At 38.6% G+C, this 22,607-nt stretch overlaps 1 protein-coding gene across 7 annotated transcripts in view; it reads right to left on the bottom strand.

The window, feature by feature from the left end:
* The window catches only part of frmd4a (FERM domain containing 4A), a 612,278-nt gene that overhangs the window by 210,666 nt on the left and 379,005 nt on the right, over positions 1-22,607 (bottom strand). The window lies entirely within an intron of this gene.

Raw genomic sequence — 22,607 nt, 5'->3', positions numbered from 1 at the left:
AATACTGTTTAAGGAAAAGCCATTGTATACCTCACTTCAACATGTATCTCACTTTTGTTATATTCACATTATTCATTCATCACAAAGATTTAAATTGCATCTATGAAGGTACAGCAATCAGCAAACAAAGAAGTGTAGAAAGGATCAGGACAGTTAAAGTAAGGCACCAATCAGCCTCAAAATACTTTGCATGGGAAATATGGAGCCCAAGCAGGATAAGAGACAACGCTTCAAATCAGTGCTCCCTCTTTACCTAAGGCTGTTTAGTGTTTTAAGAGTGGGACTGAATAGTGCATTACTTCATCAAATAAGCATAGCTGGAGAAGCAGAAAATCTGCAGTAAAATTTCTAATCTTCTTACAGTAGCTTTTTTGAACGGGTGGCAATGCAGACATTTTGAAAAACAGCAATGCTGCCACATCAAGCAATCAATTCAAAGCATAAGTCCTTTTTTTCTAGGAAACAAGAAAACCTTTTAAAAGCTTACTCGATTCTGAAGCAAATCAGGTCTGAGCGGAGCACACCTGTCACAATCAAGAACAGCACCACTGATTTCTTTTTATTCTTCAATGAGCACATTTGTAAAGAAATAAGTGCACCATATGTTTGTTTATGTGTTGGTTTTATTTATTTATTTTTTACCCAGAGGACAAAGAACATGGATATTTTTGGAGACAAAATGCTGCCCTTTTTTAAAAATTACTTGGAAAAAAAAAACGAAATTTGCTGAAGGCTTTATTTTAAATACATGTGGAACACAGAGTGGTAGTCTGCGTCATCTCTGTCTTTGAGTGTTTGGGATTTAGACAGTCTTTTCTGCTTCAGGGAACTAGAGAAGGATTTTGAAAAGGCATGAATTTTCTTTTAGAAAGTGTACCTCCTAACTAAATAGCAAATGCTCAGGAGCATAAACATTTACTTGTCTTTTCCCAGTGGTTCCTGCTTTGTATATCTCTTGGAAGCCATCACCACCATGTGCCCAAAACACCTCAACTGTCTCTTCTCAATCTACACAAAGTGATCATCGAAGACTGTAACATTGATGTGTTCTCCATCAGAAACACTCCACAAAACAATTAGTAAAATTGTTTCGATGTGAGTAACAAAATCCTAGCAAAAAGCTATTGAACCTTTCTGTTCTGTACAACTGACCTCTGTATATAGCAAAGCCCTTCCTGTCAAAGATACATTGCATGTCACAGTGAAACTGCAAACCGCAGAGCACAGGTGCTACAGTTCATTCTCAACACTACTGAAGGAACCTGTTGTATTCTCCAAGTCCACGTTACTCCAGGTTTGGTCAGAGGTGAGCCAGGGACTTAAAGGCTTTGTGTGAAGTGGGGCATCATCGGGTCATAGCCATAAAGGTCAGCATCTGACACTACCTGCTTGTCAATGAATTTGATTCCTCAAAAGACCTTTATTTAGTCTTTTCCCCTGGTTTCAAAATTCTTGCTATACTTTTTGACTGCAATTAATGTTTAATGACTTGGCTTTAGTTACTTGCTTCTCTTTCACTTTTTTGATTTTGATCTCCCTCACGGTTTCCGGATGATGATTCTTGTTTCACATCCTGAGCAAGTTTGCCTGATTGTGTTTCTTTCTGGTTTTATTGCTTGCTATTTTGTTTTTTTGAAATCTCCTAATAATCATCTCCTCTTAAAAAGCTGCTATCACCTTGTGCAGTCTGTATATCGTGCTTATCTAGGGGCTTTGACCCCTGCTTTTCTTAAGGTTTAGTTTCTGATTTAGGATTTGCTTCTTAAGACAAAACCTATCTGTGCTCCTTTTTTCCTGCCTTGCCTATTTGCGATCCATTCTAAAATTATTTATTAAACAAGTAATTACAGAGGAATTTTGTCTTTATTTTTGCATGACCACAGATTTTCCTCTATTCTGGGCATTTTTTGATATTTTGCTAATTAAAAGCCTTAGCCTCATTTTTGGGCTTCTCAGGCCTGAAGGCTGCCTTTGGAGTTTGAGCCTTGGCTGCCTAGGGTGGGACCTGCTTGGTGGGTCCAGAACTGCAAAGAGGGCTGATTTTGCATTTTATCGTGTCTTAAGGCCTGCATTCCCCTTTTTTGCATCATTGTGAGGCAGAAATCACAACAATCATAGTGCACCCATCTTTTCTCAAGTTGTAATTATATTGTAATTATAGCATTTATTAAATAATATAGGAGAACGAGGACAACATTTTTAATACTTATTCAAATGAAGCTCTTGTATTGTCATTCATGAAAATACTTTCTTTATTGCATCCCTGAGAATACATGCAGTCACCTTGAGGTTGAAATTAAATGTGGTGAGAGATTTTAGTTAATATGTGAATATGGAAACCATTGGAAAGCCTAAAATTATATGTGTATAGCTAGGCTTAACCTTTTTGTAAGGTGAAACATTTTCTATGATTTTAAAAAGTTAACTTTAATATCAAGGTTAAATTGGAAAACAGACAAAACTGGTTCTGGCAAGGGAAACCTAATCTGCACTCTCCTAGTGTGCTCTCCTAAGATCGTCCTCGATTTATCACCAGTGGGTGGCCATTTTGGTTGGCACCCCAGAGGTATAAAATGCAGCTCCCTAGCGGTGATTAAATTAGAAGAAGCAGATGGATCAAGGACTATAGACAGGACAAGCCTGTGGCGATAAATGGTAACGCAAGCGTGAGCACAACAAATGGAAGCCCCAGACACCTGAATTTCTTTTTTTCATCTCCTTTAGAAGCATTTATTTCTGATGTGGTGTGTATTAAAAAAAGACTTATCTTACAGCTCAGTAGTACCCCGGACTTTTAGTCTATATAAGTCATTTGAATTTATGCCTAACTAAAACTATAATCAGACTATAACTCAAACAAATACATGGTGCCTTTCTATCTTTTAGCTTCAAAAGACTGGTAGCCAGCTAGTTTAAAAACCTGTGCATTTTAACAATTCCGAATGATACTTTACTACTGCTTGCACCCTCATTGCAAATAAACTCCCTTACTTTTGTATGTATCCTTGTCTAGCACTGGTGCCTACTTTGCACACAATAAGCTCCAGCCCCTATGACAGTGGATTCATGCACCGATGGATTAAAGAGTGCAAATAAACATATTCAATCAAAGAGAAATGGGAGATTGAAAAACAAAAGACAAGTAATGAGGTGAAGTACAAAAATCTAAATCTGTGCACTTCAAGGTGGACATCAATAATGCAAATGTACACCAAGCTCAAAGCAAAGTGTCAAATATTGGTGACCCAATCATTTTTACACAAGAGATGACTCAGACAAAAGGCTGCATCCGGCAGCACAAGACTTATGGAAACCTGCACAGGACATCAGCAACCTTACAATAAACAAGGGCAGAGGGAAAACTGCAACCTGACCGGTAATCCTTCAGATCCAACAAGGACAAAGAACTCTTGCAAGGTTCATTGACCTCTATGACTCCTGGTTTGAAGAAGTGTCTTAGTCCATTTCTGAATTCTTTTTGTGTATTTAAGTTCCTTTCTATGAAATTGGAGGTAAACATTTATTTTTTCTTTTGTGATGAGCAGGCACTCCAACTCTCAACTATGTCTAGAAATAACAAAGGAGAGTATACTCACGCTAAACTTGTTGCTTCACTGGGCTTTGCTTAACTGGCCCTACACTGTCAGCTGAGGTGGTGATCTCACTTAATACTCACCCCATGTATTCCCTGAAAACTGCAGAGTGATGCCTTCTCCTACAGTACACATCCACATTGTGAAAAAGACTGCCTTAAATCATTTTTGTGTCCTTAAACATACTGCAGTAGAATACTGGTACTGTTCTTTTCTGCCAAGAGCCTGTGTGTGAAACACCATCCTTGATATCACTTCTTCTACTTGCTATTTATTTTTGCAATAAGGACCCTAACATCTCAACCGGGGGTACCTATGCCATAAAACAGATTACAGCTGCCCTGAATTCTTCTTGTATAAGCTACAACTCCAATGGACACTTGGAATTCATACCCATGACACTTGCAATTGGAAGCACAACAGCCGTGGGATGGATCCTCCCTCTGGTGTCTCACAGCTGGCTGAGCATGTTTTTGAGTTGTTTTTATTTTGTGCTTGAACATTGCAGGGATCATATGTGCTTATACTTGGTGGGTGCATCAGTTTGTGAGCATAAGCATGTGATGTCATGGACCCCATGTTTTCCTTTTAAGGGAGCTTGGAATCACAGGAGAAACAGCCAGCATTTCCAATTTATGGAGCCTGACATAATGGTTGTTATTAGCATTCTTGTTCCTATGTTAACCTGCATATTGTTTTCTGTGCTGTAGCTATTTTTCATGTAGCCTTGTTCCTCTGTATTTTTTGTTTGGTTTATTTTTGGATCTAATTTTTTTTCCTGTAACACACCAATACTTTGTGGTGCATATGAAGCAATTTAATTTGACCACAAAGGGTCAAGTGAGCAAAGTAAGCCCTTGCATGCTCTAAAATAGTTTCTCTGTAATATGTTGCTTTATCAGTCTCCCTGTTGGTCTGCTAGAGCTTAACATCTCCCCTTCACATCTACAATCAAGAGAAATCAGTGGCATATACATTTCAGTGCCTTCTAAAACTATCTTTATTTAATTTTCTTTTTTTTTTGGACCACTGAATGAGGACACTCCCCTTAGTAATACTATATATGGATTCTGTCAAATCTTTTCCCTGTCTTGTAAAGCATAATGCCTGTTTTGCACCAGTTAACACTCTGTCATGCAGCCAGTCACTACCAAGTCATTAGTTTTCTAGAAATTTTATAAGGATGAGGATCACGTGCAATTAGCCCAACCAGGGAGCTCCACAATATTTGTTTCATAATAATACCCGTTAATATAGAGTGTACGGTACAGTGAATTGGAAAACAGTTCTTTGAAGTAGTGAGCAGGAAGTAAAACAGAACATACCGACATCAGGCGTGTCTCCATTTTAGAAAAAACACTACAGGGATTATGATTGTTTAATGGCACAAGTCACAGATTTCATCTAACTGAAAGAGAACAATGGTCGGCACTTGCTCAAGTTAACCTGAATTTCAATGGCTTCCCAAACAAATAATTAGAAGAAGAAGAAAACATTCTTGTTTAAGGGGTGACCAACAGTAGAAACCTGATAGTGGAATATGTAAGAACAAGAATCCTACACTAGAAAATGAACACTTTTGAAATGACAACATCATCAGCAAACAATAAACCGTATCCTTTCCTTTGTTCTGCCATACACACTTCACATCTCTTGTATTTGTACAGTTCCATTCACAGGAGATGATTGTTTTAGTCAGTCCTGATAAATGGTGCCATATTGCTGTACTCTACACCTTAAGGGAAGGTGAACATGTAAACTTCTTTCTTCGACTGCAGAGTTCCATCAGTAAGTACTTTTGTGAGACATGGCTTGTAATTACTCAGTATCCTCATATTCATTTGGCTTTCCTTCATGTTATTTATTTTTGGTCATGTGTGGCTGATTCTGACAGTTGATATATTTTGTTTTTTCCTATATTCTGGGCTTTTATGCATGAACTTGGAGCTGCAAGAGCTCCACTCTTTCTACCACTTTCAAGATCCTCCCTCTCACACAGTGTAATGTGGCTCATCTTCAATATACACTTATTTAATGTGAAAGTAATTTTTTTTTACTTGACAATGTGCTAATATACATCAAAGAGCTTCATCTGTAGTTGAATGTTTATCAGCTAACAGCATCGTAATTACAAGGGCCAGTATTAGCTAGTGACAGTTCAGCTAGAACATAATAACAATGCCTTCCAGGCAGCAGCCACACCTCTGTGGGTACACTACATTAAATGTAATGATACGCAAGATCAAAGAGGAAAATCTAATGACTTGCTGACATGGAATATCCAATATGCCCCTTGTTTTTTTTTTTAACTTATTAGCTTTGTTTTGATATGAGATAAATATTTCTTTGTTCACAAACCAGCTATAGTGACAGAATGTAGTGTGTAAGAGCCGATCTTAGAAAGTTAAAGCTTTAAGTTAAACTCATACTACTGTTTGCTTAAGTAGAACAGAATACATGGCTATAGATTATGGTATAGTCTTTCACCCCCAGTAAAATAATATGAGACAGAACTTTCTTAGCTATATCTGTAATACAGTGTGTTAATTAAGTCATTGTGTTCTGGAATAGGCTCATAGCTAGCATGGAACTGAAAGACCCATTTGCAGTTTGTAAATGGGATAGGCATACAGTTTTATGACTGTTCAGAAATGGTTCAACTGTATTAGAAAATGTAAAGAATGAAACAAGATATTTAAGCTGGAAACAGAACTTTTCTTGAACAAGAACTTTTCTTATGTTTGCTATTTCATTTTTTTTCTATTTTTCTGTGAATTGTTTTACCTTGAATTTTTACTAAAGCTTTTAAAAACAAAGCAATGTGTCAAGCAATTGCCATGATCCCATGAAGCAAACTAAAGCTGCAGAACTTTGGTAAATTTGGGTAAACACAGCTACAGAGTGTCTTAAGTATGTGGCACCAAATCCCTAAAACACAAGTGTTAAGTTAACTGCTCAGGTAGGAGTGAATGTGCCCTATGATAGACTTGCATATCCATCAAGTGATGGCTTTTTTCTTGTTCCTGAAAGTGCTAGGATAGACTCTGGCCCCACAAGACACTGATGGATTAGGAAACTGACTAAATGCATGAATATATCCCATGGACATTGTGCTACGTCTTAGTTTCATATCTTTACTATATAAGATGCATGATGGTGCAGTATTGCATGCTGTCACCTTATGGATCCAGCACAGTAGTTTTGAATAGTGTGCCAGGATATTGTCTCTGTGGAGTTTACAAGTATTCCCTATATCTGTGTTTTCCACTGGGAACTCCACTTTTAATCTCACTTCCCCAAAGATGTGCATGTTAGGTTAGCCAGGCCTGAGTGACTGTGGGTTGGGTTTGTGCTTGAGTGGGCTCTGTGATGGAGTGTTAGCCCATCCAGTGCTGCTTTTTCCTTACTGTCAGGAAAGGCTCCAAGCTGTGTGATGCTCAATTGGATTACGTAGGTCTGCTATACATAATAAAATTTAATATACCATATTATTGTGTAAGGAGTTGCAGTTGTTAGCACTGTTGCCCTATAGATCCAATATCTTGGATCTGAATCAACTTCTCAGTTGTTGCTTTTTGCGCTGTCATGACACTGAATTGAATTATGTGGGTTTTGAGCTTTTTACGAGTTATATATAGAGTATCTACAAGTTTAAAACACAGGAGAACTTGAATGCTGCTTGATTCCAGAATTCCTCTGGAAATCTGTTGTCCCTATTGTCTTGTTTTTTTCCTGACAGGGAAGTGACTTCATGTTGAGCAGATGGTCTTTCCTGGCAAGGGGGTTGCAGGTTTGGAAGACAAAAGCTACAGGGAGGCAATTCCGTTTACTTCCAAAATGTCCCACCTCACGACTGTTCAGGCATTTATAGCCTGTTTGCAAAACAGCAACACTGGCAAAATAATACTTAGCGTGCTTTGAGACTTCTAGCATGTTGTAAACACTGTGCTGGAATGTGCAAATGGGGTCAAGTACAAGCAGCAAAACAACTCATGAACGAAAACAAGGCGAGCAATTTAAAAGTGATAAATGTAGACTGTAATGAATAACCGTCAACCTGTCGAGAAACATTAACAGGGAGGCTGGGTCACTTCCTCTTGATGCATTCTGCCTACGGAGAATTGGCAAAAGCACTTCATCATCTTCCTTGACATCATCGCCCGTAAATTTTAGTCTAGCCTATGAACTCAGTTTCTGGGTGAGGCTGTCAGCTGAACACCACTGACATCCATTTAAAAAACGTCACAATGCCTTTTCATTCCCTTTCCTTCCTTTTTTTTAACAGTATAGTCTTAAAAAATCTTTGAAATGTTATTCGAAACAATCACCCAAGCTGCCCAAGTACTTAAACATCTGAATACAACAGAAGCAGGAAGCTCCACCCCAGCAGAGACCGACTGATTGTCTTGACCCTGTTTCAACCCTTAGATAGAATTTACTTTGCGTTAACAGTTATCCAGCCATTTTTTTTGGCCTACTGTCCACAAAATGTTGGTAAAAATGTAAAAAGTACAAATTCAAATATGAATATGAATATTTGAAAAGGGTAATGTAATAGTATGATTTGAGGCAGATAAAATGAATCTAATTATAGAAAGAAATTGGGGATTTTCATTGGATTGCACTACCATATACAAAAACTCCACATACACCTGCTTGCGACAGAATAAATGATAGCAGATCTAACATATGAGACACAGGAAAAGAAATTAGTTTTAATTTACTTCACCATAGAAGGTTTTCTCACTAATTTAGGACCTTCTTGTTTTTTCTTTAGCCAAATTAGCATTGCATTTTTTGGCTTGAATAATAACATTTTTATTAAATCTCATCTTTTTACTGTAAAACGTGCAAAACACTCAAAGTACAAATTCAGAAGTGTAAAAAGTATAATAATGATACAAATAATAATAAAATCCAAATACAAACAATATAAATTATTTGTAAATTATAATAATATGAAATAATAATAATGATGATGCTAATATTGTATATACTGTCAAAAGATGTCTTCGTGTGGTATACCTTTAGAAGGGAAAAGTGTTCACTTACCCGACACTTTTCAGCATAACAGTTTGTCTCAACAGTTCTTTCGATCACGTAAGTAAGTGGATCTTGGCTGCCAGCGTTCACTTTTATTAGTGGCTGGCCCTCAAAATCAAAACGAGGTGGTGCTAGTTTATTTGAAGCATGGTCAACAGGAACCCAAACGTTAGCATCAGTTTCAGATACATCAGAATCACTTTCTGTTTCACTGTTCGTTTCAATTTCACTGCCTGAAGACAGATTCACTTCTTTATCACTGCTTATGAGAAGCTCCTGAACATCACGGCTCATATCACTCTCAAGAGTGTGCAATAACTGGGCTGCTGAAAAACATTTCTTACTACACATGATTATGAGGCTAGGAGTAAGGCTCTGGGTAAGGCTCGGGCCTGATGCTTAACACATGATACACCTATACCATTGCCTGAGTAACTCTCGGGACTAACGCTGTTAGCACTTTTACAGCCCAAGTAATCCTTGGGTCTATGCAGTTGACCAAGTGATACTTAGGACTAACTCTTTTAACACTGTTCTCATGGCCTGAGTAACGCTCAGGGCTAACGCTAAGGAGGGTAATGTTAAATCCTTCAACTGTCAAACCTGATTAATTTCAGCCCAGTGTTGTAAAGGCTGGACGTTATTTGCAGAATAAAAACCATAGATGGAATTCCAGGTACACACAAACAAAATAACTATTTACGTGAGGTCATTTAAGCTAACATTAATTAAACACATGGTACAAATACTCACATAGACACAGAGTAAAAATACGACTTTTTAGTACATTGCTGTAAAATAACAGTGAAATTTATTGTCATATATGGGCTCAAATCTGTTATCTGTATATCCAGATAATCAGTCATTTTTAAATGGTTAGTACTGTTCAAGTACTAAAAAGAAATACATGTACTCTGTAATTGATATAGATATCACTTTGCTGATTGTGCATCTTATTAGGATCACCTGAAGCAAACTTATGGTCCAAATTACCCTTCTGTTAAATGCATGTTTTATGTTTTATTTCATAGGTTCATAAGGTAAATTTTCTCACATGTACAGCATCTTGCCTTTCTCTGGTGCTGTGTCAGTGAACAATACCACCTCACCTTAAGCTGTATAACAGCTCCCACTTCCAAAAAAGAGGTGTTTCCTATCTCCAGTCTGGGAGATCTGCTTGGTTTTGTGTGTTTACCACTCTATGACACCTGAGTCATATAGGCTAATTATCAAGCCCCTCAAAACTGAAGTTGGGTGTGTTTGAGCTGTGAGAACATCAAACTGTGTAATGCAGGGCAGTCTCAGGCAATATAGTTGGGAAAAACCTTGCATAAATATCCAATACCTGTACTGAATCACATAAGTCTTCTGTGAATGAACAATAGTTTTCCCAAATCCCCCCTAGATGAACATGCCTTTGAGGAAATTGCTTCAAGAAAAAGATGGATTTACTAGTTCAGCCTTCTAAAACAATCTCACTGGCCTAAGATGAACCTGACGTACAGCCACATACAGTACATTGGCCGATTCTCATACAGCACTTGAATGTGATGTTCCACACATATGTTTACATGTAGGCCTACTGTAGACGTAGTACCAGGAGACATTCTCACTGGGTTCACTGCCTCGCATTGAGATGGTCTTTTTCATGCTTAATGGATTTCCATTTAAATCTCTGAATATAGGTCATGACACACATTTTTTTGAGCTGCAAAGTGTGTAAAATTAATCTTATGTGTGTTCCTTCCTTACGTTTGTCACCAAGTAATCTACTGAGACTCACATCTGTGGTCTCTCTTTGATATCCTGTGACAGTTCTGTGCAGGTTTTCTGCATAAGCTCTCTCAGGCACATTTTTGCATAATTACGAGAAGGAGAATATAAACTATGTACTATTCTGGTGCACCTCTAGTCACTGGTGCTTTATGAGCTCTTTACATACAATAACCTACGTATCTATCTATCTATCTATCTATCTATCTATCTATCTATCTATCTATCTATCTATCTATCTACAGTGGTGTGAAAAACTATTTGCCCCCTTCCTGATTTCTTATTCTTTTGCATGTTTGTCACACAAAATGTTTCTGATCATCAAACACATTTAACCATTAGTTAAATATAACACAAGTAAACACAAAATGCAGTATTTAAATGATGGTTTTTATTATTTAGGGAGAAAAAAAATCCAAACCTACATGGCCCTGTGTGAAAAAGTAATTGCCCCCTGAACCTAATAACTGGTTGGGCCACCCTTAGCAGCAATAACTGCAATCAAGCGTTTGCGATAACTTGCAATGAGTCTTTTACAGCACTCTGGAGGAATTTTGGCCCACTCATCTTTGCAGAATTGTTGTAATTCAGCTTTATTTGAGGGTTTTCTAGCATGAACTGCCTTTTTAAGGTCATGCCATAGCATCTCAATTGGATTCAGGTCAGGACTTTGACTAGACCACTCCAAAGTCTTCATTTTGTTTTTCTTCAGCCATTCAGAGGTGGATTTGCTGGTGTGTTTTGGGTCATTGTCCTGTTGCAGCACCCAAGATCGCTTCAGCTTGAGTTGATGAACAGATGGCGGACATTCTCCTTCAGGATTTTTGGTAGACAGTAGAATTCATGGTTCCATCTATCACAGCAAGCCTTCCAGGTCCTGAAGCAGCAAAACAACCCCAGACCATCACACTACCACCACCATATTTTACTGTTGGTATGATGTTCTTTTTCTGCAATGCTGTGTTCCTTTTACGCCAGATGTAACGGGACATTTGCCTTCCAAAAAGTTCAACTTTTGTCTCATCAGTCCACAAGGTATTTTCCCAAAAGTCTTGGCAATCATTGAGATGTTTCTTAGCAAAGTTGAGACGAGCCCTAATGCTCTTTTTTGCTTAACAGTGGTTTGCATCTTAAAAATCTGCCATGCAGGCCGTTTTGCCCAGTCTCTTTCTTATGGTGGAGTCGTGAACACTGACCTTAATTGAGGCAAGTGAGGCCTGCAGTTCTTTAGACGTTGTCCTGGGGTCTTTGTGACCTCTCGGATGAGTCGTCTCGCTCTTGGGGTAATTTTGGTCGGCCGGCCACTCTTGGGAAGGTTCATCACTGTTCCATGTTTTGCCATTTGTGGATAATGGCTCTCACTGTGGTTCGCTGGAGTCCCAAAGCTTTAGAAATGGCTTTATAACCTTTACCAGACTGATAGATCTCAATTACTTCTGTTCTCATTTGTTCCTGAATTTCTTTGGATCTTGGCATGATGTCTAGCTTTTGAGGTGCTTTTGGTCTACTTCTATGTGTCAGGCAGCTCCTATTTAAGTGATTTCTTGATTGAAACAAGTGTGACAGTAATCAGGCCTGGGGGTGGCTACGGAAATTGAACTCAGGTGTGATACACCACAGTTAGGTTATTTTTTAACAGGGGGCAATTACTTTTTCACACAGGGCCATGTAGGTTTGGATTTTTTCTCCTAAATAATAAAACCATCATTTAAAAACTGCATTTTGTGTTTACTTGTGTTATATTTGACTAATGGTTAAATGTGTTTGATGATCAGAAACATTTTGTGTGACAAACATGCAAAAGAATAAGAAATCAGGAAGGGGGCAAATAGTTTTTCACACCACTGTATCTATCTATCTATCTATCTATCTATCATTTACTGTAGCTGTTTTAATCTATAATTTACTGTAGCTGTTTTCATTTGTCCCTCTATATATTTTAAAACACTTTTTTTCTGTTAAATACAAAATGCTTCCACCCTCAGTCCAAAGACATGTGGGTTAGGTGGAATGGTGATGCTAAATTGGTCCAAGTGGATGTGTGGTGTGTGCATGTTTGAGTGTGTTGACCTTACGATGGACTGCGCCCTGTTCAGAATATTATTCCTACCTTGTGCCATATTCTTGCTTGGCTAGGTTCTATCCCCCCATGACCCTGCACAGGATTAAGTGAGCTTAGAAAATGGTATGGTATGATATGGCAGAGTATGGAGGTTAAACTCACTTGGATGGTTTATTTAAATTTGCACAAAACAGGTGACACTGTGGTGAAGTGATTAGCCATCATGGATCCACAGTCAAGGGTTTAATACCATATAGTAATTATATATGAGGAACCTACACATTCTCCCCATTTTTAAATTTTTATTATAATTCCTTCCACACCGAATAGTATGCATGTTACATTAATTGTTGACTGCAAATTGGCCTTTTAATGAGTTTGTGAGTGTACCCTTCTGTGGTTCTGGCCCCAACAACCCTGAACTGAGTAAGCAAGCTGAAAGATGGATAAATATATATAAACTGCTCAAAAAAATTAAAGGAACACTTTGAAAACACATCAGATCTCAATGGGAAAAAGAAATCCTCCTGGATATCTATACTGATATAGACTGGGTAATGTGTTAGGAACGAAAGGATGCCACATCGTTTGATGGAAATGAAAACGATCAACCTACAGAGCCCTGAAATCAAAGACGCTCCGAAAATCAGAGTGAAAAAATTATGTGGCAGGCTAGTCCATTTTGCCAAAATTTAATTGCAGCAACTCAAAATTGTACGCAGCACTTTGTATGGCCCCTGTGTTCTTGTATACATGCCTGACAACATCGGTGCATGCTTCTAATGAGATGACAGATGGTGTTGTGGGGGATCTCCTCCCAGATCTGGACCAGGGCATCACTGAGCTCCTGGACAGTCTGAGGTGCAACCTGGTGGCATTGAATGGACCAAAACATAATGTCCCAGAGGTGTTTGTTCTATTGGATTTAGGTCAGGAAAGTGTGTTGGCCAGTCAATGGTATCAATTCCTTCATCCTCCAGGAACTGCCTGCATACTCTCACCACATGAGGCCAGGAATTGTCGTGCACCAGGAGCCACTGTACCAGCATAGGGTCTGACAATGGGTCCAAGGATTTCATCCTGATACCTAATGGCAGCCAAGGTACCTTTGTCAAGCCTGTAGCGGTCTGTGTGACCCTCCATGGATATGCCTCCCCAGACAATCATTAACCCACCACCAAACTGCTCATGCTGAATGATGTTACAGGCAGCATAATGTTCTCCATGGCTTCTCCAGACCCTTTCACTTCTGTCACGTGCTCAGGGTGAACCTGCTCTCATCTGTAAAAAGCACAGGGCACCAGTGGTGCATCTGCCAATTCTGGTATTCTATGGTGAATGCCAATCGAGCTGCATGCTGCTGGGCAGTGAGCTCAGGGCCCATTAGAGGACATGGGGCCCTTGGGTCACCCTCATGAAGTCTTTCTGGTTGTTTGGTCAGAGACATTCACACCAGTGGCCTGCTGGAGGTCATTTTGTAGGGCTCTGGCAGTGCTCATCCTGTTCCTCCTTGCCCAAAGGAGCAGATACTGGTCCTGCTGATGGGTTATGGACCTTCTATGGCCCTTTCCAGCTCTCCTAGAGTAACTGCTTGTCTCCTAGAATCTCCTCCATGCCCTTGAGACTGTGCAGGGAGACACAGCAAACCTTCTGGCAATGACACGCATTGATGTGCCATCCTGGAGAAGTTGGACTACCTGTGCAACCTCTGTAGGGTCCAGGTATCACCTCGTGCTACCAGTAGTGACACTGACTGTAGCCAAATGCAAAACTAGTGAAGAAACAGTCAGAAAAGAGGAGGAGGGAAAAATGTCAGTGGCCTCCACCTGTTAAACCATTCCTGTTTTGGGGTCATCTCATTGTTGCCCCTCTAGTGCATCTGTTGTTAATTTCTTTAACACCACAGCAGCTGAAACTGATTAACAACCCCCTCTGCTACTTAACTGACCAGATTAATATCCCATAAGTTTCATTGACTTTATGCTATACTCTGATTAAAAAGTGTTCCTTTAATTCTTTTGAGCAGTATATATATATATATTATATATATATATATATATATATATATTGTGATGCATGGACGTGTTCCAGCAGGGCCTCATGGACTTTGTAGTTTTTATACACAGCCCTGCTGGATACCTTGGGGACCACAAGGAGTCGCTGTAGGGAGGCTCGTGGAGTCATATATGCCCTATAACCTGGAAGTGTGTCATAATCCCGTGACAGGAAGAAACAACGTGCTTCCAGGGTGAAGATACAGAGTATTTACCCTGACCCTGAAGGGATAAAGACTTGTGGACTGTGGGGCTGGAACACATCCAGGTCAAGGGGTATATAAAGACTCTGGGAAAGCCCAGACACTGAGCTGAGCTGGGAGGAAGGGTAGCTAAGTGTCTGGGAGAGGAGGATTGTTTGATTATTGCTTATATATATATATATATATATATATATATATATATATATAGAGAGAGAGAGTATATAAACAAATCTAAGAAAACCTTGAGATACAGGTTATACGAAATATGTGTAACATGGGATCAACGGTATGAGACTTGACCAACAAAAAAGCAAGTCCAACGTAATAAAACCAGTGCAAATCCCAAACTGGATTGTCTGTCTGTTATAAACCTGATAGAGTCCATGTTTAGATTAGTTTAGATTAGATCAACTTTATTAATCCCATGGGAACTAAAACCAGGTAAAAACTCAAGGTGATCAACTGAAGAAGATACATTATGCAAACAAATCTGACATCATGTCTGATGATCAATCTTGTCTTTCGTGAATTTGCTGATTCATACTTGTAGTATTTTATATACATTTCCTAAATCAATGAATAACAATATATGTTGAAACCTAATTTATTATAAATACAGAGAAAAACTGTCCAAGCCAATGCTATAATGAATAGTCTTATGTACTCATTCTGTCCAGCACTATAAAGCATGCAGAAACACCATAACTACAGTGGGTGTAGTGTAGTGGCACTGTAATGATGGATCCTTAAACTATCAATTCTTCTGTTCATTACCATTATCGGCTCATTTTAATTCATGGTGAATGGGCACCAGACCCTACTACAGTAACTCTTTACTGATCAACACAGTTATAACCAAATAACTTTAATAGCATGCCTATGACTCTAATTGACTTGAAAGGTTCATGCAACTCCCTCAATAGGCCTGTACAAAGCAAACAAAAACAGGAAGCCTAAAGTACACTAAAAACAAAGAACAACCCCCATAGAACCAAAAGAGTGACATACAATGTGTGAATTGTTCACAAGCCATATGAAATGTCAGATTTAAATAAATTATGTTTCAAATTTAAAGATGATATCACACCATTTCTAAATGGTGTGTTTGTTCTGCTTTTATTAATTGTCTATATATTCTGGGCAGAAATGTAAAACAATGGACTCAGTCATTTTATATTACGCATTTTTCAAGGTGAATATAAACAAAGACTTTCTAATCTCACTGCCTATACTACACAGCAGAGCCCAGAGAAGCTCTTACCCTTTTCCCATTTCATTTCAGATGACTGCACTAGCAAAACATAAGCAATCAGAGCAGACACAGCAAGGTCTCGTGGAAATGACCCATTACTCTGGAAATGTTCACAGTTCCTTACTAAAGTGTTTAATAAAATAACATACAAATTGCCAAAAATATTCCAGCAGCTTTCAGTTGGCCAAAACAAACAGCAATTAATCTGAAGACAAGTAAAGGGTAACTGATGATTTTACAATAACACTATTTTCCATAATTGTCATACACCAAACTAGACATTTTAAAGCTATTATTGAAACTTGTCATTATAACGGTAAATAAATAACGGTCTTATAAATCATAAGCGACCCTAGAGTAGGCAAGATGCCGTGAGAAAAAAAGTGCCCTGCATTTCTCTAGAAATGAACTTATTATTATTTATTTTTTTTTAATATTTTGTAGCAAGAGAACAATATTCCCTTAATACAACACAGATAGGTATGAGTCAGTCACCCTTCCATCAGTTTTTTGAACACAGGCCGACTCTCATGATCTAACAGAGGGATCTAAAAATATACTGCAATGATAGCATAGGGCAGAGGTGGGAGAGATCTGGCTAGTTCATGCTGAAAAGATACAAACTTAAATTTGGTCTCAAAAGATGGTCCTAAGTTAATTTATCTGTCCATTCACTGCTGAAACCGGTTAAACCAGTTCACGTTAATGGGCTAGCTGGTGTCTATCCTGGCAAGATGCATGGAAAGAACCAGCATTGTATAGGGCACACCCATGCTTACATGAGGAGAGATTGCACACTCACCACACACCAAACCACCTGCATTGGGACCTGAGTGCAGTGGGTGACACCTCAGCACCATACTGGAACAGTGTGAGCTTTTATTTACAGTGGCTGGAGTGCCAATCCTGCCACCAACCCTCAAGCTTTTCCCCGTAAGTTGGAAGAGGAAAGGTGGATGCAGGTTAACATCATACCCAGGATGAAGCAATTGTAGGTTAAGGGCCTTGCTCAAGGGCCCAATGGAGTAGAGTCTCTTCTGGCATTTACGGGATTCAAACTGGCAACCTTCCAATTACTGGCGCAGATACCTAGCTTCAGAGTCACCACTCCGCCTAGACAAATTTAGAGGTACTAATAAATAAAACCCCACATGCTAATTAGATGCTAGAGGAAAACCATGCTGTCATGAAGATGTGGAGAATGTGCAAACTCCACAACACCTGGTGCTTGGAATGGGACTCAGACCTAGACTCCTGATAATAGGTGGTAGGAGTGGTAACTGTTGCACCAACTCTGGTTGAGACACCAGTCTGTTACAGTGCAGCTCTTAAGCACACCCTTACTACTCACTTCTACAGAGCCAACACGTCTTATCTGCCTCTATCTGAGATGTGGTTGGAACCCAGAAAAATAATATGAACAACATGCAAACACTACACTGACAATAATTGGGCTGGGATTCAAACTCAGATTCGTAGTAGTTATAAGTAGTTATACTTAAAAAACATCCTCTCAATCCATCGATTCTTCAAAATGAAATCATTACCCAGAGGTGTTTTTTTTTACATTTTTTCCCACTTTTTTGAGATGAATGCCTCATAATTTTTGTGGAGCTCAAATGAAATGAACACAATTCAAACAAGAGAAACCTTTGCAGTCCAAAGTCTGATTAGTCTCTTGAAGCCAATGGAGTTTTTCTTTAGCTTGATTAACTTTCTGCACTCCATACATTGTGTGGACTGAATTTTCAGCCCTTAAGCCTAGTACAGTAGTTGTATTGGTATCATCGCCAGAAGTTAGGAAGCATTGTGAAGGGAGAACCAACCAACAAAATGAAACCTTTTTACAGTGTGCACATAAAAACAAAATCATAACACAAAAAAAGGACTCGCTATGAGAGTCACTTCACTATATTAAATTGATAAATTCACTTGGATTTGATGAGCATAATAATCTTAATTAAAACCCTTGTATTATACGAAGCAGATGTCAATGTCTTTAAAATTGTGGACTGGTGCCCAATCATGGGACGGCCCCTGCCTTGCTACTGTTGCTACCAGGAAAGCCAATGCACCCCTGTAGCTCTGAATTGAATTAAGTGGCTTTGTGAATATTATATTTTGTTATTAAGAGTTCACATTGGTAGTGATGGCCTTTGCATATTATCAATCATCACAAGGCCACTGTTACCATGAAAAATTTGATCCTGTTGCATTGATAGATACGTGAATCTGAACTTTCAAATAATAAATCCTTAGAATTACTGGGACATTTTTTGTATGTAAAGGTATTTTAATATTTCTGACGACCACATTTTGTGGGGAGTTAGTGTATAGTCTTTTAGACTGGCATAAAGCTCTCTTGGCCTGGAGGGACAGACAGGTTGACAGATGAGGCCCCCTTTGTCTAAAAGGGTTGTCATCACAGAGGTTTTGGATGGACTGCAGGAAATGCAAATACACAGGAAGAAGGATATGCCAGATTGAAGCAATCTGAGATTTAAGTGTCAGGGGCTGTTCTTACTCTTGAAACATCCTAATGAAAGGCCCATCTCAGTATAAAACACTGAAAAAGAACATATTATACACCATAAGAACCACTTCATTTTTAAATTTGCTAAATGAATTACTTGGCGTGGGTGCTCTTCAGGGGTTCTTTGGCATAAGCGCTATACTGTTAAGTTTTATTCCAAGAGCTGTTTCTTTTTTAAGTTAGATCCCTGTTTGAAATGCTTAGAAAATATTTTTCAGTTATTGAGAAGCATTAACTGGAAGGACTTTCTTCATTCCCTTTAAGTAAACAGAAAATGTTAAGGAGAAATGGCTTTTGCCTGCTTATCTATTCCTGGAACAATCTTTTAAGCTCCCTAAATAGCTGAACTCCTACATATGTGCCCAACGGGTTGCCATGACCAGAGAACTGAGCCAAACCAACAGCGCTAACAGGCCTCAATTATCAACTTAGGAAGATCTACATTTTAAAACAAAGCTCTTTTTGAAGACTGTCTGGAACAAAATTAGAAAGCCTTTATTTTAACACAATTAAGGGTGTGGGGTTTTGGATTTGGCGTCTGTGTAAATTGTACAGAAGAGTCATGGAGATGTATGTCAAACAGATGTCCTTTTTAAAGGGAATAGACATGGATTGTAAACCGCACACTGGAAAAGATGCCATGTTAACAGCAGCACTCTTATAAAAATAACCAATCTGTCTAGTGACCTTGCTTTGCCTTGACTTTTTACAGTCTTAGCTGTCTTTTCAAAGTAATAGGGATGAAAATGTGCAACTTAAAAACTTGTTAATGATGTGCTAATACAAGCCGGACTACACAGCATTCAGTGTAGTGAGATAGAAATCCTGGTGAAGTCATGCCTATATTTGAGAACTCTGAAAAAGTCTGATGTCACACATTCGCATCAGAAGGTCACCTTCCTGGCTCATCTAAGGTATGTACAGTAATACCACCCCGAGATGAGAGAGGGCTGAGGCGCCAATCATGTCCTTTTCCCTTCTCTCCACAGTGCTGAGCAGATGCCCAGTGAGGCCAGCTGACTCTGCCCCTTTTGGTCCGCCATGCCAGTAGGTGTCACTGTGTGATTACAGCACCCCACAGGATGGTGCTCCATCCTCGTGATCTACATTCAAGGAAACCTTCACTTAAGCTCTAAGAGGCAATCTGCTTTTTGTTTGTTTTGCATCTGTGCCATAAAGTGCCTGTTTATTTTGAGTTTAAAAGAAAAGCCTAAGAGGATTAAACAGGGACGACCGTGTTGATGTTTCAAAATGTTCTCTCCATCTTGTCAATCCTCATTCAACCACACTGTCCATAAAGAAAGGAAAAAAGTATTCAATCTGGATCTATTATTACTGTTTCTGAGAATCCAACCTTTTCTCATCACTTTTGTGTCTTTATTCCACAATGGGGAAACACACAAACCAAAAACAGTATGAACATCAAGTTTCAAAGGCAAAGCTAAATTCAAAGTCAATATAAAGCAAGAACTGAGGGCAGTTAGAAGTAAATACAAGACGGTATTTTCCTGTTTATAATTTAGATGAGACCTGACCTTGTACTTAATTTAACATCAAATTGCGTAAATGCTTCTCACAAGTCAGAGCAAATTAAAAATATAGAATATAAGGAAAATGATAACTAAAATTAATATTCAAACCAAACCACATAAAAATAGGAATAACATAAAAATGGTACTAAGAATATCTTACAGTATATCTTGTCTTTAGATCTCCATGTACTCCAATTTATTCACTGCATCCTAAAGGTGTACAAGTTATTTTAATTCAAAACTCACAACTGTCCTGTTCTTAGGGTGTGGTCTTCTTGAAACCAAGCTTAATTCTGACAGTCATCAGGGCAACTCTTGATGGGTAAGGTTATAATGTTTGAGTGCCCATTTCCCATTCTGGTGGAAAAAGGAAGGAATGAATCATAAGGTAGGGGAGACATTTCAAGGTTTTGAGTTTTGTGAGGAATGATCTAGCACAGCAGTGTCAACTCTGTTCCTACTGCAGGTTTCATTGCTGCTACTTTGTTAATGGATAACCAATTAGAACATCAGAGTAACTAGAGTACTAGAACAACAGAGGGGGGATCCTCCTTCTTCCTGTTTTGGTCTGGACACAGGAAAAACCTTAGCTCAACTGGGATCTTGAACACTCATTAAAAAAAGGAGCTGCACTAGTATTTCTGTCAGTGGTGTTACTGTTGGTAAAGTTCACAGACTGGTGAACACAGGAAGAAAAAGACCATAAAACTGATATAATAAATCTCAAGGGAAGAGCCTTAATACTTCTAATGCAAGGCTAGGATAATCCATTTTTCAGGCACTAATAGGCTGAACTAGCGCTCCGTCCATGCTGTGTTCCTACCTTCTGCAGTTAGAAAAAATATGTTTAGACAATTGATGAATACATGGACTGGCTTGCAGAGTTGTCCCGCTGAGAGTCCTGGTGGCAGGCTCAGCTCCTGTTGCCCAAATACCTGTTGCCATACCTGCCTGTGTTGCACATCCAAAGTGCTTAAATAATAAGCTGATGACCACAAAACATGTACCTCCCTCATAACACAATTGTCATGCTACTGTACCCCAAGCTTCAGACAACAAATCTTTTACAATAAAATGATATTTTAGAGAAGACAGAGACCTGAAAGTCTCCAGGCAAAATGTTTACAAGCCAAAAAAGATAGTATATAGTATTGTAAAATAATGGAATGAGCATCCATTATGTTTAGAATTCTGCACACATGGCATATGAAATCTGTACCTCCAACATACCCTAACCAACCTAACATTCTCAAACTCATGTAACCCAAATCCACCAGGGCCTATTTTTCCAGTACTTAATCCATAGCAGGAACAACCCTAAACTAGGCCCACTCATACAAATCAGGGAATCTAAAATGCAACTCTTTGGGCTGCAGGAGGAAAACCATAAGAACACAGGTAGAACATACAAAGTCCAAACAAATAGTGACCAAATGCAGAATTAGAACCCAGGATGCTGGGTCTTTTATCCAAATGAGTTTAAACTTAATGCTCCACCAATTTATGATTTTAAGGTAACCCCATAATAGCAACTTTGCAAAATAATTGGACAGATAGTTCTTAATGAAAGAAGCCGTTTTAAGTTATTGTCCAAACAGAAGCATAATCTTAGTTAGGGATATTTAATTAGAGATACTAGAAAGCCATTCTTTTTCTTCTTTGAACACACCACCTTTCAGATCACTGCCGGCCATTGATAGAATGTGTAGATCCTGGACATGTTTCTACCTCCATGGATGTCTGTAAGTTTAATGGTGAAACATGCTTCTCTGTAGAGTTATTCGTCAGTTATTGCTCATTTTTGGTCCATTTCTATTTAATATAAACATGTCACCTTTGGTGCACTCATATTGCATTTTATAGGCCAGGATGACCTAGTCAATATGAACATGATGTCTGTTACTTCACACTTCTTGCGAGATCTTCAACCTAACTCTCAGACTTGACTCCTTCATAATGAATCTTGAAGTTACTGTACCCAGCTTTACTTGACAATATCCTAAAGTGTGGCTAGATTTTCTGACCTTGTGTCTCCATTTCAAACATAAAAATTTTCTACCATGTCCTCCTTACTTTTTATCAATAGCCTTTGGGCATATTAACAGATAATAATAGATTCAAATTACTGCTGTCACAATACATTGCGGTGGAAGAGTAAAGTAAATAATGATCTCTGATGTTAATACACCATTAAGCTTTTTCAAACTCCACTCAGAATTCCTATCACAGTTGCCTGGTCTGGATTAACCCGTTAAAGTCCAAAAATGTTCAGAGACCAGTATACTCACAACTGGTTAGGATCTGGAAATCTCCATCCACATCTATCTTGGAAGCTCCTTTGAGCACAGTGTTTGAAATTCATCTGAGTACTCATCTAAATTTTACCTCCGATGTTCTTGTGGAATCTTTAAAACATGTTTTTTTGGTAACCTACTGAAGCAGACTCTTCAGTCACTACAATCAGTTCCTACTGTATGGACTTTCATTTTATTCTATTTTAAATTTCTGATTTGATGCCTTTCCATTCCCAGTGGCTCAGTATTTCCATATAAAGCATCTCCT

Source organism: Polypterus senegalus, chromosome 8 (assembly GCF_016835505.1).
Source record: "Polypterus senegalus isolate Bchr_013 chromosome 8, ASM1683550v1, whole genome shotgun sequence".
Taxonomy (NCBI): domain Eukaryota; kingdom Metazoa; phylum Chordata; class Cladistia; order Polypteriformes; family Polypteridae; genus Polypterus; species Polypterus senegalus.
This window is presented reverse-complemented; position numbering and strand designations above follow the sequence as displayed.